This window comes from Macaca mulatta, chromosome 3 (assembly GCF_049350105.2).
Source record: "Macaca mulatta isolate MMU2019108-1 chromosome 3, T2T-MMU8v2.0, whole genome shotgun sequence".
In the NCBI taxonomy this organism is placed as follows: domain Eukaryota; kingdom Metazoa; phylum Chordata; class Mammalia; order Primates; family Cercopithecidae; genus Macaca; species Macaca mulatta.
In genome coordinates this window covers 104757600-104774955 of record NC_133408.1, presented here as the reverse complement: position 1 = coordinate 104774955, position 17356 = coordinate 104757600, and the positions used below count along the sequence as shown (strand labels likewise).

At 42.7% G+C, this 17356-nt stretch overlaps 1 pseudogene; it reads right to left on the bottom strand.

The window, feature by feature from the left end:
* Window positions 1-10106: 10106 nt before the first annotated feature.
* LOC710450 (dual specificity protein kinase CLK2 pseudogene) lies at window positions 10107-11403 on the bottom strand (annotated as a pseudogene).
* Window positions 11404-17356: the final 5953 nt, after the last annotated feature.

The window sequence follows — 17356 nt, the reverse complement described above, 5'->3', positions numbered from 1 at the left end:
TTGGCCAGGCTGGTCTAGAACTCCTGGCTTCAAGTGATCCGCCTGCCTTGGCCTCCCAAAGTGCTGGGATTACAGGCCACCATGCCTGCCTGAAATACAGTATTCTTGATCTGCCCAAACACTAAACACCATGATGAAGCACAGACAAAATCACTTTTGAACACATGAGGAAAATGTTTATTAAATTTTGTTAACATAATTGGATTTAATTTAGACAAGATATACAATGCACTAGAAAAGTGAAACAAAAAAGAAGATTTTTAAGCGTAGAGCAATTTGTGAGCTTTCTGGGAGAACGAAATTTATTTTGAAGTTGCACTAGTCACAGTTATTTGGTATTACTATTTCTAATGTCATTAATTCCTATTCATTCCTATTACTAATATTAGCAAAGCTTTAGGAGAAAAACCTTACATATCCAAGTTTCACTTTCGAGAAAACGTTTTTTAAATTTTAGAGAAAATAGTTCTTTTTTTCTGAGTCTGTTTCTAGGGAAGAGAAAATAGTTCTAAAACAAAACATATTGAACAAGATGACATTCAAATAAAATATGCAGAAATTAGAGCAAAGAAACAAAAAAGTTTATATAAATTTCATAAATGAGATGATTCATGTACAAATAACCATCAAATATTTCCATAAAGCATGTTTTCTAGCTATGATAGATTGAAGAGACATTTGAACAAATTGATTAGCATACTTCTAATTTTAGTTTTCTTTGTAATGCCCCAGCATTAAAAACTTTGAAGCAACTTAATAAATATTCTCCTTCTTTTTTTTTTTTTCTGAGATAGAGTCTTGCTCTGTTGCCCAGGTTGGAGTGCAGTGTCAGTCTTAGCTCACAGCAATCTCCACCTTCTGGGTTCAAATGATTCTCTTGCCTCAGCCTCCCGAGTAGCTGGGACTACAGGCATGGGCCACAATACCTGGCTAATTTTTGTAGTTTTGGTAGAGATGGGGTTTCATCCACGTTGGCCATGCTGGTCTTGAACTCCTGACCTCAGGTGATCCACCTGCCTCGGCCTCCAAAAGTGTTGGGATTATAGGCGTGAGCCACCACGCCCCGGCAGAACTTAATAAATATTCTATGGATATATTGTTTTAAAGAGATAATAGGCCAGGCATGGTGCCTCATGCCTGTAATCCCAGCACTTTGAAGGCCCAAGGTGGGAAGATTGCTTGGCGCCAGGAGTTCGAGATCAGCCTCGGCAAAATAGCCAGACCTCCATCTCTAATTAAAAAAATAAATAAATAAATAAGAAAAAGAAAATTGCAATATAACTGAAAGCAATTTGTATAGTAAAATTAAAATATTTGCAATATTTTTGTTATAATAATTTATTATATGCATTACAATAAACAATGGCATCATTTTATTATCATGGTATATGATGCTAGAGGTAAGACTAGTGCTTACTTTAGGGCCAGGTACAGTGGCTCACACCTGTAATCCCAGCACTTTGGGAGACAGAGGTGGGTGGATTATTTGAGTCCAGGAGTTTGAGTTCAGTCTGGGCAATATGGTGAAACGCTGTTTCTACAAAAAATACAAAGCTGAAGTGGGAGGACGACTTGAGTCTGGGAGGCAGAGGTTGCAGTGACCTCAGATAGCACCATTGCCCTCCAACCTGGGCTACAGAGACCCTGTCTCCAGAAAAAAAAAATAAATAAAATAGTGCTTACTTTGTGGGGTACAGAATAGAAAGGGGCCTGAGAGATCTTACTGGGGAACGGATCTATTTCTTGCTCTGGGTGGTGGGTTACATGGGCATAAACATGCACCAAGGTGTTGAGTTTATACACTTGAGTTTTGTGCACTTTACTATATACAGTTGTACCTCAGTGTGAATGTTTAAAAGTTCATGGTTCTTTTTTTTTTTTTTTGAGATGGAGTCTTGCTTTGTTGTCCATGCTGGAGTGCAATGGCACAATCTCAGCTCACTGCAACCTCCGTCTCCCGGCTTCAAGCGATTCTTCTGCCTCAGCCTCCCGAGTAGCTGGGATTGCATGCATGTGCCACCACACCTGGCTAATTTTTGTATTTTTAGTAGAAACGGGGTTCACCATGTTGGCCAGGCTGGTCTCGAACTCCTGATGCCAAGTGATCCACCTGCCTCGGGCTCCCAAAGTGGATTATAGGCGTAAGCCACTGTGCCCGGACCATGGTTCATTTTTGAATATAAGTATGGCATCAGAGGAGTGAAATTTCTTCAAATTAATAAAAAAATTGGCCGGGTGCAGTAGCTCATGCCTGTAATCCCAGCACTTTGGGAGGCAGAGGCAGGTGGATCACCTGAGGTCAGGAGTTTGAGACCAGCCTGGCCAACATAGTAAAACCCCCGTCTCTATTAAAAACACAAAAATTAGCTGGGCATGGTGATGCACACCTGTAATCTGAACTACTCGGGTGGCTGAGGCAGGAGAATCGCTTGAACCTGGGAGGTGGAGGTTGCAGTGAGCTGTGATAGCACCACTGCACTCCAGCCTGGGCGTTTTAGCAAGACTCTGTCTCAGAAAAAAAATTATGTATCTATAACCACTCAAAAATGTTTGTCTGCATAGGTCTTGCCAGTAGAAAACAAAATAGGGGAAAGTTTTGATTGTTATAGTGATTTTGCTGAAAAATAAAGGCAAGAAAAATAAAGTTTTAGAATAAATATCTAATTTTTGAATTACATATGTCTTTAAAACTCATCCAGATGTCATCGTCCATCGACAGAAGATGTGTGTAAAAATAATTAATTTTAGCTCTCTTGGATGTTATGCCAATTCTAAGTCATATAAAAATCAGAGTTTTACAGATAAGTTTCAATTTTTATTTTTAAAAAATTATCTAAGTCTGAATGAAAAGGTTAAATTTGTCTTTCTTTACAAAGGAATATTTGGCAAGGAAGAAGAAGAAATATCTAATTTTACAGTATCACTTATGACTTTTTTTTTTTTTTGAGATGGAGCCTCACTCTGTTGCCCAGGCTGGAGTGCAGTGGTGTGATCTCGGCTCATTGCAACCTTCACCTCCCGGGTTCAAGCGATTCTTCTGCCTCAGGCTTCTGAGTAGCTGGGACTACAGGCGTGTGCTACCACGCCCGGCTAATTTTTGTGTTTTTAGTAGAGATGGGGTTTCTCCATGTTGGCCAGGTTGGTCTCGAACTCCTGACCTCGTGATCTGCCCACCTTGGCCTCCCAACGTGCTGGGATTACAGGTGTGAGCCACTGCGCCCCACATCACTTATGACTTTTAAATATTTTAAACTTATGATATACAGGCATTGGTCTTTTGAACCAAATGCATTTGGTCTCTTGCCTCAGACCCCACAAATGTTAAGGGTGGCCCTGATTAAGGGAATGTACAGGTAAACTGGGGCATGGAGTTAGATTTATGTATCATAATATGGGTAGATCTCAAAAAATAATATTAAAAGAGATAAAGAAGAAACTGAATATTACTTGTTTTTCAATAACAGACATTTATTTGACTCTCTTTTCCTTCCTTCCTTCCTTCCCTCCCTCCCTCCTTTCTTTTTCTTTCTTTCTTTCTCTTTCTTTCTTTCTTTCTTTCTTTCTTTCTTTCTTTCTTTCTTTCTTTCTTTCTTTCTTTCTTTCTTTCTTTCTTTCTTTCTTTTTCCCTTCCTTCCTTCCTTCCTTCCTTCCTTCCTTTCTTTTTCTTTCCTTCTTTCTTTCTCTCTCTCTCTCTTTCTTTCTTTCTCTCTCTCTCTTTCTCTCTCTCTCTCTTTCTTTCTTTCTCTCTCTCTCTCTCTCTTTCTCTCTTCCTTTCTTCCTTTCTTTCCTTCCTTCTTTCTTTTACAGTGTCTCTGTGGCCCAGGTTGGATTTGCAATGGTGCAATCATGGCTCACTGCAGCCTCGGCCTCCCACGCTCAAGCAATCCTCCCACTTCGGCCTTCCGAGAGGCAGGGGATTACAGGAGCACGCCACAGCACCTAGCTATTTTTTGTATGTTTTAGTAGAGACGATGTCTCACTATGTTAGCCAGGCTGGTCTCCAACTCCTGGGCTCAAGCGATCTACCTGCCTAGGTCTCTCAAAGTGCTGGGATTACAGGTGTGACTTACCTTGCCTGGCTGACATTTATTTAATACCTATATAGCGTCTACTATGTACCAGACTCTGTTCTAAGCACTTAATAAGTATTAGCTCGTTAAACTAAATATTAACTCTTTATAACAATCCTATGAGGTAAATACTAGTATTTTTTTTTAATTTTTTTTAAATGAGAAAACTGAGGCATATAGAGACTAAGTAAGTTGCCTATGGTCACATAGCTGGTAAGTAGCAGAGCCAGAACAGAACTCAGGAAGACTGTCTTTAGAGTCCCAACCAGTACTCTATACTATTTACTTAAATAAATGTAGGAAAGTGTTTTGGAAGAACCTTTAATTAAGTACACTGGAGTGGGTTTCTGTAAGGAGAAGAGAATAGGGATGAAGGAATAAATAATACAAATAACAAAGAGGGAACTTGCACTGATCAATGGTAGTAGGAAGGCATGAACTGACAGGTATGAGCATCTCATTTCTATGCCCCTGAGTGACTTTTTTTTTTTTTTTTTTTTTTTTTTTGAGACGGAGTCTTGCTCTGTCGCCCAGGCTGGAGTGCAGTGGCGCAATCTCGGCTCACTGCAAGCTCCGCCTCCCGGGTTCACGCCATTCTCCTGCCTCAGCCTCCCGAGTAGCTGGGACTACAGGTACCCGCCACCGTGCCCGGCTAATTTTTTCTATTTTTAGTAGAGACGGGGTTTCACCATGGTCTCGATCTCCTGACCTTGTGATCCGCCCGCCTCGGCCTCCCAAAGTGCTGGGATTACAGGCGTGAGCCACCGCGCCCGGCCTGAGTGACTTTTTAAAACTTGTTCACTTGCTAAACCAGTTGTCTTGAAGAATAGGATTATGGGAGATGTTCAGTTTCTATATTTCTATACGTTTGAATTTTTGAAAAAAGATGAATAGGTATTACCTTTGTGATAAAAAACACTGCATGCGGCTGGGCACTGGCTCATGCCTCCCAGCACTTTGAGAGGCTGAGGCAGGAGGATTACTTGAGGCCAGTAATTTGAGACCAGCCTGGGCAACATAGCAAGAACTTGTCTCTACAAAAATTTTTAAAAACTAGCTGGGTGTGGAGGGGCGTGCCTATAGTTCTAGCTATTCAAGAGGCTCAGGCAGGGGCAGGTGGGGGTGGGCGGATCACTTGAGCCTGGGAGTTCAAGGCGGCAGTGAGCTAAGATGGCACCACTGCATTGCAGCCTGGGCAACAGAGCAAGACTGACTCAAAAAATAAAATAAAATAAAATAAAATAAAACAAAACAAAACAAAACAAAATAAATCCCAGAACAATAGGCTAAATCTCCTAAGATGAAATTTGTAAGCATATTTAAGATGTTAATTTTTTGGCAAAGAAAAAATAAGAATATCTTTCTTTCGTTCTTTTTAACTTTTATTTTAGATTTGAAGATACATGTGCAGGTTTGTTATCTGGTTATATTGCATGATGCTGAGGTTTGGGGTATGACCGATTCCATCACCCAGGTACTGAACATAGTACCCATGACATTAATTTTTGAATCCAGTTTTTCTTCTTATCTGTGACCTAGAACAGGTTATTTAAAAATTTAAAGCCTTACTTTCCTCATGTAATGGAATGTTAAAATAGGACTCCTGACCGGGGGTGGTGGCTCACGCCTGCAATCCCAGCACTTCGGTAGGCGGAGGTGGGCAGATCACGAGGTCAGGAGATGGAGACCATCCTGGCTAACATGGTGAAACCCCATCTCTACTAAAAATACAAAAAAAAAAAAAAAAAAAAAAAAAAATTAGCCGGGCTTGGTGGCGGGTGCCTGTAGTCCCAGCTACTCGGGAGGCTGAGGCGGGAGAATGGCCTGAACCCGGGAGGCGGAGCTTGCAGTGAGCCGAGATTGCACCACTGCACTCCAGCCTGGGCGACAGAGCGAGACTCCGCCTCAAAAAAAAAAAAAAGGAAAAAACGAAAAACAAAAAACAATAGGACTTTTTTCTTAGATCTTTCCTGGGTATGTGAAAATATTTAAGAAAAAAAATAAAATAAATATGGCTGGGTGTGGTGACTGATGCCTATAATCCCAACACTTTTGGAAGTCAAGGCAGGCGGATTGTCTGAACCCAGGAGTTCAAGACCAGCCTGGGCAATATGGAGAGAACCTGTCTACAAAAAATTAAAAAGTTAGTTGAGCATTGTGGTGAGGGCCTGTGGCCTGGGTGACAGTGTGAGACCCTGTCTCTCTCCCTCTGTTTTTTCTTTTTTTTTTTGAGATGACATTTCACCATGTTGCCCAGCCTGGTCTTGAACTCCTGAGCTCAAGCTATCCTCCCACCTTGGCCTCCCAAAGTGCTAGGATTGCAGGCACGAGCCACCGTGCCTAGCTAGACCCTGTCTCGAGAGAGAGAGACAAAAAACCCAGGTGCAGGGGCTCATTCCTGTAATCCCAACACTTTGGTAGGCCAGGATGGGAGGATTGCTTGAGCCCAGGAATTCAAGACCAGCCTGGGCAAGATAGTGAGACCCCCATCTCTACAAAAAATTAAAAAAAATTAGCCGGGCATGGTGGCATGTGCATGTATTCCCTGCTACTGGGGAGGCTGAAGTGGGAGAATCCCTTAAACCTGGGAGATAGAGGCTGCAATGAGCTGTGATCACATCACTGCACTCCAGCCTGGGTGACAGAGTGGGACTCTGTCTCTTAAACAACAACAACAACAACAACAACAACAACAACAACAACAACAACACAGAAGAGATAGGAGTTCTCAAATGTCGCCCAGGTTGGATGCTGGATCTGAACTCTTGGACTCAAATGATCCTGTCTCAGCCTCCTGAGTAGTTGGGACTGTAAGTGTGTGCCACTGTGCCCAGCAAAAATCAGACTTTTTATTATCTAACAGTGACCAGATAAGTCACAGGGCTTGCTTCTAAAGCAAGTCATCCCTCTAGAACAGGTTTGAATGAAAAGTGGAGAAAAGAAAGCCAGTTGTTTTTCCAAATATAACTATGAGTCCCACCTGTTCAGTGTATCACCTATATTCATTTCTTTTTTATTTTTTTAAATTTCTTTTTCACCTATATTCATTTCTAATACGACATAATAATAGAGTTTATCTCCTAGGTTGTTGAGAAAGTAATGCAAATAAAATGCTCACTCAGCACAGTATCTGATACAAGGAATGAGGTCATCTTAGACCATCTAGCCCCAGTCACACTGCCTGATGATTGCAGCTGCATAAGTGATTCTAAGTAAGACTGGTAGGAGAACCACACAGCCGAACTCAACCCAAATCACTGATCCTTAGAACTGAAAGGCCTTGGAGCCAGATGTGGTGGCTCATGCCTGTAATCCTAGCACTTTGGGAGGCTGAGGAAGGAGGATCCCTTGAGCCCAGGAGTTCAAGACCAGCCTGGGCAACATAGGGAGACCCTGTCTCTTAAAAAAAAAAAAAAAAAAAAAAAAAAAAAAAGAACTTGATAGACCTTGGAAAAGAGCAGATGCAGAGGGAGCATGAAGAGTGATTGTTCCTGAAGGTATGGTCCTAAAGGATAGGACTCAGGCCAAGAGGTAGATGGAAGACAGATTTATTTTCAATATACAGAAGAACTTTAAAAATGAAGTTTCCTGAAGATTAAATAAAGTTCCTTTGAAAGTAGTGAGTTTACTATCACTTGAGTTTTTTTGTTTTGTTTTGTTTTAAGCTGGATGACCTTCAAATGTCAGGGAGTGTAGAATGAATGAATTCAAGTCTCGTACGGGTCCCTTTACCCTTACAGTTTTTGGAATCTAAGAAAACTCTGCACATCAATTTGGCCTGGAAGTTCTGAAAATACTTTCTTTTTATTATTCACTATAGTAACAATTTTAAGTTTTCTATGAGTTTACAGCAATAAAGATGATTCATTAGAAACGTCTGTCAAAGCTATTCCTTTTTGTCCTTTTAGTTTATAAAATTGCAATTAGCCAAGTAAAATGACTTTATCCTTGGGATTTATCAAACACACATATATATATACTTTTTTTTTTTTTTTTGATACAGTGTTTTGCTCTTGTTGACCAGGCTGGAGTGCAATGGCACAAGCTCAGCTCACTGCAACCTCTGCCTCCCGGGTTGAAGCGAATCTCCTGCCTCAGCCTCCTGAGTAGCTGAAGATTACAGGCGTCCGACACCATGCCCAGCTAATTTTTTGTATTTTTAGTAGAGATGGGGTTTCACCATGTCAGCCAGGCTGGTCTGGAACTCCTGACCTTGGGAGATCCAACTGCCTCACCCTCCCAAAGTGTTGGTATTACAGGTATGAGCCACGGTGCCCAGCCATATATACATATATATAGAGAGAAAAAGATTTTTTTTTTTTTTTTTTAAAGAGACAGGGTCTCAGTCTGTCGCCCAGGCTGGTGTGGCTGGTGTGGCATGGCACTATTACAACTCACTGCAGCCTTGAACTCCGGGCCAAAAGCCATCCTTCTGCCCCAGTCTCCCAAAATGTTGGAATTACAGGCATGAGCCACCATGCCTGGCCTATTCAGAGGCTTTAATTTCTAAACCTAGCTCCTTATATGGAAAAAAGTTATAGTAATGAATTTTAAATAAAATTGCATTCATCATTTCATTTACTTTACATGGGGTAATTATTTTGAATTTTATAATAATGAACACAATGTAGGTAATTTTTGCAGTCAGGCAGATTAGTGAGAAAAGATACATATTTGTGCCTTCTGTTTGGTTAAAATCCATCTCACCGAATGTGTGTGAGCATGACCTTGAATCTGCTAGGTAAAATAATGGTCATTATGATCTTGATTATTTGAATGTTCACCTTTGCCTTTTTGCCCTTTATATCTGGGAGTTTTAGAGATTAAGATTTACTTTCTAGGCCAGGTGTGGTGGCTCATGCCTGTAATTCTAGCACTTTGGGACTCTCAGGGGGGCAGATTACCTGAGGTAGGGGGTCTGAGGCAAGCCTGACCAACATGGAGAAACCCTGCCTCTACCAAAATTCCAAAATTAGCTGGGCATGGTGGCACATGCCTGTAATCCCACCTACTTGGGAGGCTGAGGCAGGAGAATCACTTGAACCCAGGAGGTGGAGGTTGCAGTGAGCCGAGATCGCACCATTGAGCTCCAGCCTGGGCAACAAGAGCAAAACTCCGTCTCAAAAAAAAAAAAAAATTACTTTCTATAGGCAAAGCTTACATTTGAATTGGGGCAAGATGAGTTCCCAGCATAAGGAATAGAGAATTAAAATATTTGTCTTGGCCCAAACTCTTCTCTTTATTTTGCTTTGGACTAGGAGTTTTTCTCATGGTTGACAGACCTCTCTCACATTCTGAAACCCTAAGAGGCAGGTTGGGCCTCTCCCTCCCCTGACCTGTCAGGACTCCTCCAGACCAAACCTTTTGGACTATTATTATGTGGAAAAAGAGAACTTCCATGAAGGGTCAGGCACTCCTCACAGCCCATTGGAAGGCACTTCCAGATTTAGGCCTTCCCAACAATGGTGCCCTTTAGGGAGGCTTACTTCACTTTTTTTTTTTTTTTTTTTAATTTTTGAGACAGGGTCTTGCTCTATTACCCAGGCTGGAGTGCAGTGGCATAATCTTGGCTTGCTGTAACCTCTGCCTCCCAGGCTCAAGCAATCCTTCTGTGTAACCTTCCTGAGTAGCTGGAACCACAGGTGTGCACCACTATGCCCAACTAATTTTTTGGGGGGGTCAAATGAAGTACGTTATTTCATTTCACAAAATTCCTTATAAAACTTTACAAAATTCCTTATAAAACATGGGGTAGATGCCACCTGGTTATCTCACTCGGCGCCCATCCAACTCCGTATGAGGGGGCAGATGAGGGTGGAAAGTGTGTGAATGAAATAGCATTATGTACAAGGCAGGGGTTGAAGTGATAGGTACAAGTTCTTTCATATTTGCTATATTTCACATATTCACAGGTATACAGAAAACCAGGAGGAAGGAGTGAACTCTGGTTCTGTTCTCTTTTATAAAAAAAGGACCAGTGTCCTGGACTGGACACCCACTGCTATAAAAGATGCAGGGGGGCGCAGGGCCTGATCGTCACAGACTGATATACTGACTGGAGTCTCATAACTTGTTAGGTGGCTCAGCCCAAAGGCAAGCAAAGAAAGGATGCTGAAGGGCTTCACCCAAGGTCAGCCGCTTAGCTGGTTCATACTCTAGCATGCTTTCCATCAGATTGAAGAGCTGGTGGTGTTCCTCTGCCTCTGAGGTCAGATACTGCCACAGTGGTTTGCAGTTCTCACAAACATAGTGCCCAGCTGATGTGTTCTCATCTCAATCCAGGCGACCCCGGTAAAAATGTTTCTGCTTTCTTGTCTTTGGGATCATCCAGGAAGGGGTAGGACCCAAGATTCTTTCCATCATGGCTAGATGCTCTCTGTTGTCATGGATCTGGAAGAGGGTGAAGCGCACACAGTACTCAAAGAAGATGCAGCCTATACTCCACACATCACAAGGCTGTGACCAGCCCAACTCAAGGATGACCTCTGGTGCTCGGTAATGGCGAGTGGAGACAATGGTGCTATGGTGCTTATGGTCAAAGGTGGCACTGCCAGTCTCCCACCTGCACAGCTGTGCTCTTCACACTGCGCTCATCTCGCTTCTTCTCTAGGTTGTAGGTGAGCTCATAGTCTGAATTCACAAACAGAATATTTTCAGGTTTGAGGTCTGTATGCATCGGCTTGTTATCATGGAGGAACTTGACAGCCTGGCACAGCTGGAAGGCCATGTGGCACACTTGGTAGATGGGGTAGGGCAGGTAGTTGTTGTCTTTGAGGAAATCGAAGGTGCTAAGGCCCAGAAGCTCAAAGGAGATGCACACGTGGCCATGGTAGTCAAACCAGTCAAACATCTGGACACAGAGGTTCTCGTTGTCAGGGTCTTTCTCGTTGATCTTCTCCAGCACGTTGATCTCAAGTCAAGCTGCTTCCTTACACTTCTCCACATTTTTAACGATCTTCAGGGCAACTCGAGTCCCACCCCTGCAATGGTCAACACATTGTACAACTCGGCCGAAGGTCCCCCTTCCTAAAGTGCTAACGATTTCATATCGCTCTTGTAGCCAGTCCCTGACGTGGTAGATGAGGCGGCCCTCAGCGTGGTCCTCTACACGCTTGGCTTTCCCGCGGCTGTGCTGCGAAAATGAGCGGCTAAATGTCCGGCTGCGCCTCCTCCGGACATGGTCACTGTCCTCTCGCCGCCGCCGTCGTGTCCGGTTATTACCACTTGACCAGGAGCGACTTCTTCGTCACTTATGTTTTCGGCTCCGATAGTGTTCACGGTGACTCCCCCGGCTGCCTCGCTCTGAGGGATGGTACCCTCGAGGATGAGGCATCGTTCTGGCGGCGAGGCCCGCGCGCGTGGCCCGCAGGAAGTCCATGATGGCGGCGGCACCGCGGCCGGAGTCCCGGCACCCGAGCGGCGACGAAGTGCTGCTCCACCCCGCAACCCGAGACCCTGGGACCTCCTGCCCCATTCTCGGGCTCCGCTTCAGTCCTGCCCGCCTCTGCTTAACTGTCGGCCTGTTTCTAGTATTGGCGTTTTCAAAAACTCTGATGTAACAATCAGTAGTCCTGGGTATCTGGGTTCACTTTGGGGATTGCTAAAGCAGCATATTCTTCAAAGGAACCGAATAACTGATTTAAGGTGAAGGAAGTAAAAACAATTTATGTAAAGTTGTTTTTTTCTTTAAACTTTTGGAAGCACTCTGCAAAATATATTTAGAAGCTGAATTACCGTGGAATAGGTAATTTGGCCATAATTTGACTTAGCACATTGTAGAAAAGAATAGGGGAAATCATCAGACGGAGTCACTAAACTCTGAAGCTCCCAGGGGATCAGCTTTAGAGCCCTCTGTAAATTATCTGGGAGGGAGAATATGCAAACAATAAGAAAAATAAACTTAGTACAGTACTTTATTTTCAAAGTACTTTTCTACATATTTCAGGTCCAAAAAACATTATGTAAACAAATTGTTTGGGTACCACCCCCCTCCCTTCTCGGTGCCCTTTCAACAAACCCCACCCTCTCCCCAAAGTCTTCCTCCTGTTCAAAGGCGTTCTTGACAGTCAGATAAATGAATAATCCTGAAATCGGATTCATATTTTAGGAGACTGATCTCAGCTCAGTATTCTCTCCTATCACACCTGTGGTTTGCTGCTGTCCGTTTTACCTCTTCCCCCACCACACCCCCCAGATGGGGTCTTGCTCTGTCGCCAAAACTGAACACCATGGCTCACGTGTGTAATCCCAGAACTTTGGGAGGCTGAGGTGGGTGGATCACTTTAAACCAGGAGATCAAGACCAGCCTGGGCAACATGGTGAAACCCCGTCTTTACTAAAAAAATACAAAAAATTGACTGAGCATGATGGTGTTCACTTGTAGTCCCACGTGATCAAGAGGCTGAGGTGGGAGGATGGCTTGGGTCTGGCAAGTTGAGGCTGCAAGTGAGCTGAAATGACACCACTGCACTCCAGCCTAGGTGACAGAATGAGACCCTGTTTCAAAAAAAAAAAAAAAAAAAGAAAAAGATAAAAAAATACGGAAGTAGGAAAAAAAAAGTGTATATGTGTGTGTGTGTGTGTGTGTATATATATATACACACACACATATATATATATATACACACACACACATATATATATATATGGAAGTAGGTACTCCAATTCCAATTTTTTCTCCCGGTTCAGTTTCTAACTCTTTTCCTCAGAGACAACCATTAACCTCTGGAAAGGTTATTTTTTCTTGTTACCATGATATTCTGAGCTTGCCTTTTAGGAATAGACTACTTTCTCCCCTATTATGGCATTGAGGAAGGTGACACTTTTCTATCTCGGGCCTGATACGAGTTGGCTGTGGTTATTCTCCTTGATTCCAGAAAGGAATGGCTTCAACTCTGATTGAATTAATTTGAGCAACTAATTATGTTCTTCTGATTCTAGGTCTTTCTTTGACAGATGAGTGGGTGGAGTTTGGCAATACCTCCCATTACTTCTAGGAAAATGGTTTCTAAAGTGAAAAGTGCTATAAAAGATCATAACAATTATTTTTATTATTATTATTATTTTCATCTCTTGAACCTTCTAAATTAATATACTCTTGTCTACCAAGGTGTGGAATACTATGGAAGTAACAGAAAATCTTGAAAGTTACATGAATCGTTAGACAGAGACCAGGAAAATCTCTGTCAGAGAGCCAAACAACATGTATTAAATATATACAGTGTCCAGAGATTTGTGTACTGGGGTTAGCAGAAAAATTCATTCATTCACACTTAATCTTAGCCAAAAGGCTGAGAAGTGATAATTCATTCACAATGTTTTTTTGTTTTTGTTTGCGTGTGTGCGTGTTTTTTTTTTTTTTTTTTTTTTTTTTTTTTGTTTCTATTGCTCAGGCTGGAGTGCAGTGGCGCGATCTCGGCTCACTGCAACCTCTGCCTCCCGGGTTCAAGCAATTCTCCTGCCTCAGCCTCCTGAATAGTTGGGATTACAGGCACCGCCACCATGCCCAGCTAATTTTTGTGTCTTAGTAGAGACTGGGTTTCACCATGTTGACGAGGCTGGTCTTGAACTCCTGACCTCAGGTGATCCACCTGCCTTGGCCTCCCAACATTCTGGGATTACAGGTGTGAGCCATCATGCCTGGCGATTCACAATGTATTTATTTATTTATTTTTATTTATTTTTTTTGAGAGGAGTCTCGCTCTGTCGCCCAGGCTGGAGTGCAGTGGCGCGATCTTGGCTCACTGCAAGCTCCGCCTCCTGGGTTCACACCATTCTCCTGCCTCAGCCTCCCCAGCAGCTGGGACTACAGGCACACGCTGCCATGCCCGGCTAATTTTTTGTATTTTTAGTAGAGATGGGGTTTCACCGTGTTAGCCAGGATGGTCTCAATCTCCTGACCTTGTGATCCGCCTGCCTCAGCCTCCTAAAGTGCTGGGATTACAGATGTGAGCCACCGTGCCTGGCCACGATGTATTTATTGAGTGCTACTACAAGTGTTTGGAAACAGTGAATAGTGAGGTGTTTAGAATCAAATATAGGCCATTGGCTTAACATACATACTTTAGCATAAAGGACCATTTCATGAGTTACTTGCTTCAGTGTCTTTCTTTAATGCTTTAGTGTGCTTACAATGATAATAGTGGATGCAGAACCTGTGGATACAGAGAGCCAACTACAAGACTTGAGCATCTGCAGATTCTGTTATACTATGGAGTCCTGGAATCAGTCCCCCATGGATACCAAGGGATGGCGGTACTGTGGAAACTATACACATCAGCTCACATTCTCATTGTAATCCTCACAATATCCTTTTGATGTACTCTTATTACTGACACTTTGCAGATGGGAAACGGAGGCTTAGAGAGGCTATGGAACTTGCCCAAGGTTACACAGTTGTAGCGCTTGGAACTGAATGAAGGCAATCTGACTCCAGACCTCTACTCTTCATTTTTTAAACTGGGAAACATAACACATACGTGGAAAAATGCATAAATAATAAATACATAATCTAATGAGTTATTACAAAGCCCACAGCAGTGTAACTACCACCTATACCAAGGAATAGAAGATTTGTAGAATTCCAACCCTATTAGCTCTTCACACTCTCAAATCCCTCCTCACAGGACTCCTTTGGTCTCAGAGGTAGCCACTAATCTCCCTTTTATGATGATCAATTCCTTGCTTTTCTTTATAGTTTTAACACCTAAGTATACATTCTTTTTTTCCTGTTTTTGAACCTTACAAAAATGGAATAACACAGTATATATTATTTTGTGAATAGTTTCATTTTCTTAATAATTAAGTTTTTAGGATTCATCTATATTGTCGAATGTAGCTTGTTCCTATTTCCAAACTGCTGTATGAGTTTACTTTCCCTATGCTCCACTGTGGTCAACATTTGTAATCGTCAATCTTTTTCTGTTTTAGCCATTCTGGTGGGTGGCGTGTTATTCTCTCATTGTGATTTAAATTTTCTTGTCCTCATATGAGGTTGATGCTTTTTCATATGTTTATTGGTTATTTGGATTTCTTCCTTAGTTAAGAGCCTGTTCAGCTCTTTTTCTTTTTCTTTTATTTTCTTCCTTTTTTTCTTTTTTGAGACAGAGTCTCACTCTGTCGTACAGGCTGGAGTGCAGTGGCGTGATCTTGGCTCATTGCAATCTCTGCTTCAGGCATGCATCAGCACATTGGGCTAGTTTTTGTATTTTTAGTAGAGACAGGGTTTTGCCATGTTGCCCAGGCTGGTCTCGAACTCCTGGCCTCAAGTGATTTGCCGACCTCGGCCTCCCAAAATGCTGGGATTACAGGTGTGAGCCACCGTGCTCAGCCTCAACTCTTTTTCTTATGATTATAGTTCTTTATATATTCTAGATACAAGACCTTTCTTGGTTATACATGTTGTAAATTAACTTCATACCTTCCTTCTTTCTCTTCTCTTCTATTCTCTCCTCTCCTCTTTCTCTCTTTCTCCCTTCCTCTTTCTTTCTCTCTCTCCTTCCTTCCTCCCTCCCTCCCTCCCTCCCTTCCTTCCTTCCTTCCTTCCTTTTCTTTCTTTCCTTCTTTCCTTCTTTCTTTCTTTTGATGGAGTTTCACTCTTATCACCCAGGCTGGAGTACAATGGCACAACCTCAGCTCACTGCAACCTTTGCCTCCCAGGTTCAAGCAATCCTTCTGCCTCAGCCTCCTGAGTAACTGGGATTACAGGCGCCCGCCACCACACCCGGTTAATTTCTGTATTTTTAGTAGAGATGGGGTTTTACCATGTTGGCCAGGCTGGTCTCAAACTCCTGGCCTCAGGTGATCCACCCGCTTCGGCCTCCCAAAATGCTGGGGTTATAGGAGTGAGCAACCGCGTCTGGCCCATGTTGTAAATTTCTTAATCATCTGTGAGGCTTGCCTTTTAACTCCTTTAATGGTGTATAATTTGATAAAACCAAGTCTTAAGGTGTTTTTTTTTTTTTTTTTTTTTTGGAGGGACAGAGTCTCGCTCAGTCACCCAGGTTGGAGTGCAATGGTGTGATCTCGGTTCACTGCAACCTTGCCTCCTGGGTTCAAGCGATTCTCCTGCCTCAGCCTCCTGAGTAGCTGGGATTACAGGCACCCGCCATCATGCTTGGCTAATTTTTGTATTTTTGTAGAGCTGGGTTTCACCATGTTGGCCAGGCTAGTCTTGAACTCCTGACCTCAGGTGATCCGCCTGCCTTGGCCTCCCTAAGTGCTGGGATTACAGGTGTGAGCCACTGCACTTGGCTGTCTTAATGTTAATGTGGTCAAATTTATCTATTTTCCTATTATAGGTAGTGCTTTTTGGATTAGTTTAAAAAGTCTATCCCCTTACCCTTGAGATCAATATACTGTTATATTATCTTTAAAAACAATAAAAGCATTATTCCTTTTTTTTTTCTTCTTACGTTAAAGTCTGCTTCTACATAGCTTCATTCTTCTGCCTGTAATATTTATGTCTCAGCTGGGCATCATGACTCACACCTGTAACCCAGCACTTTGGGAGGCCGAGGCAGGAGTTTGAGACCAGCCTGGACAACACAGCAAGATCCCGTCTGTTAAAAAAAACTGCTCGGGCTTGGTGGCACATGCTTGTAGTCCTAGCTGCTTGGGAGGGTTGCTTGAGCCCAGGAGTTTGAGGCTGCAGTAAGCTATGATCACTTCAGTCTGGGCAACAAAGGGAGACCCTGTCTCTTAGGAAAAAAAAAAAAAGTGTCTGTCAGCCATCTGAAATTGACTTTGGTGTATAATGTGAAGAGTCCAATTTCATTTCTTTTGCAAATAGAGCACTATTTGTTCCAGCACCATTTAATCATTGAAAACTGTTGTTTAGGTGTTGCTTTGCATTGCCAGGCTAGTCTCAAACTCCTGGGCCCAAGTGATCCTCCTGCCTCAGCCTCCCAAATAGCTGGATTTACAGGTGTGCACCACCACACCCAGATCCCTGGGCTCTCTATTCTGTACTACTGGTAGATTTGTCTATTCTTGATCTCCTTCCACACTGCCTTAATTACTATGAAAGTTGACAGTATCAAAATGGAATCACTTGTGTAAAAAACCCCGAAACACCCTGAGAAATACAGCCAGGAAAGCTAAGAAGAGAGCGTTTTCACACTTGCATGCCTGATAACAAAATTACCAGAGAAGACTCCAGAAAATCACAACATTAACTATGGTCATTGTAAACTTACACAAAACGTACTTCTATGAGGATATCTGCTCAGCAACTGTCTGTCTAACCTCAGACTGGAGCCACCCTTGTTATTGTAGATTATTGTAGG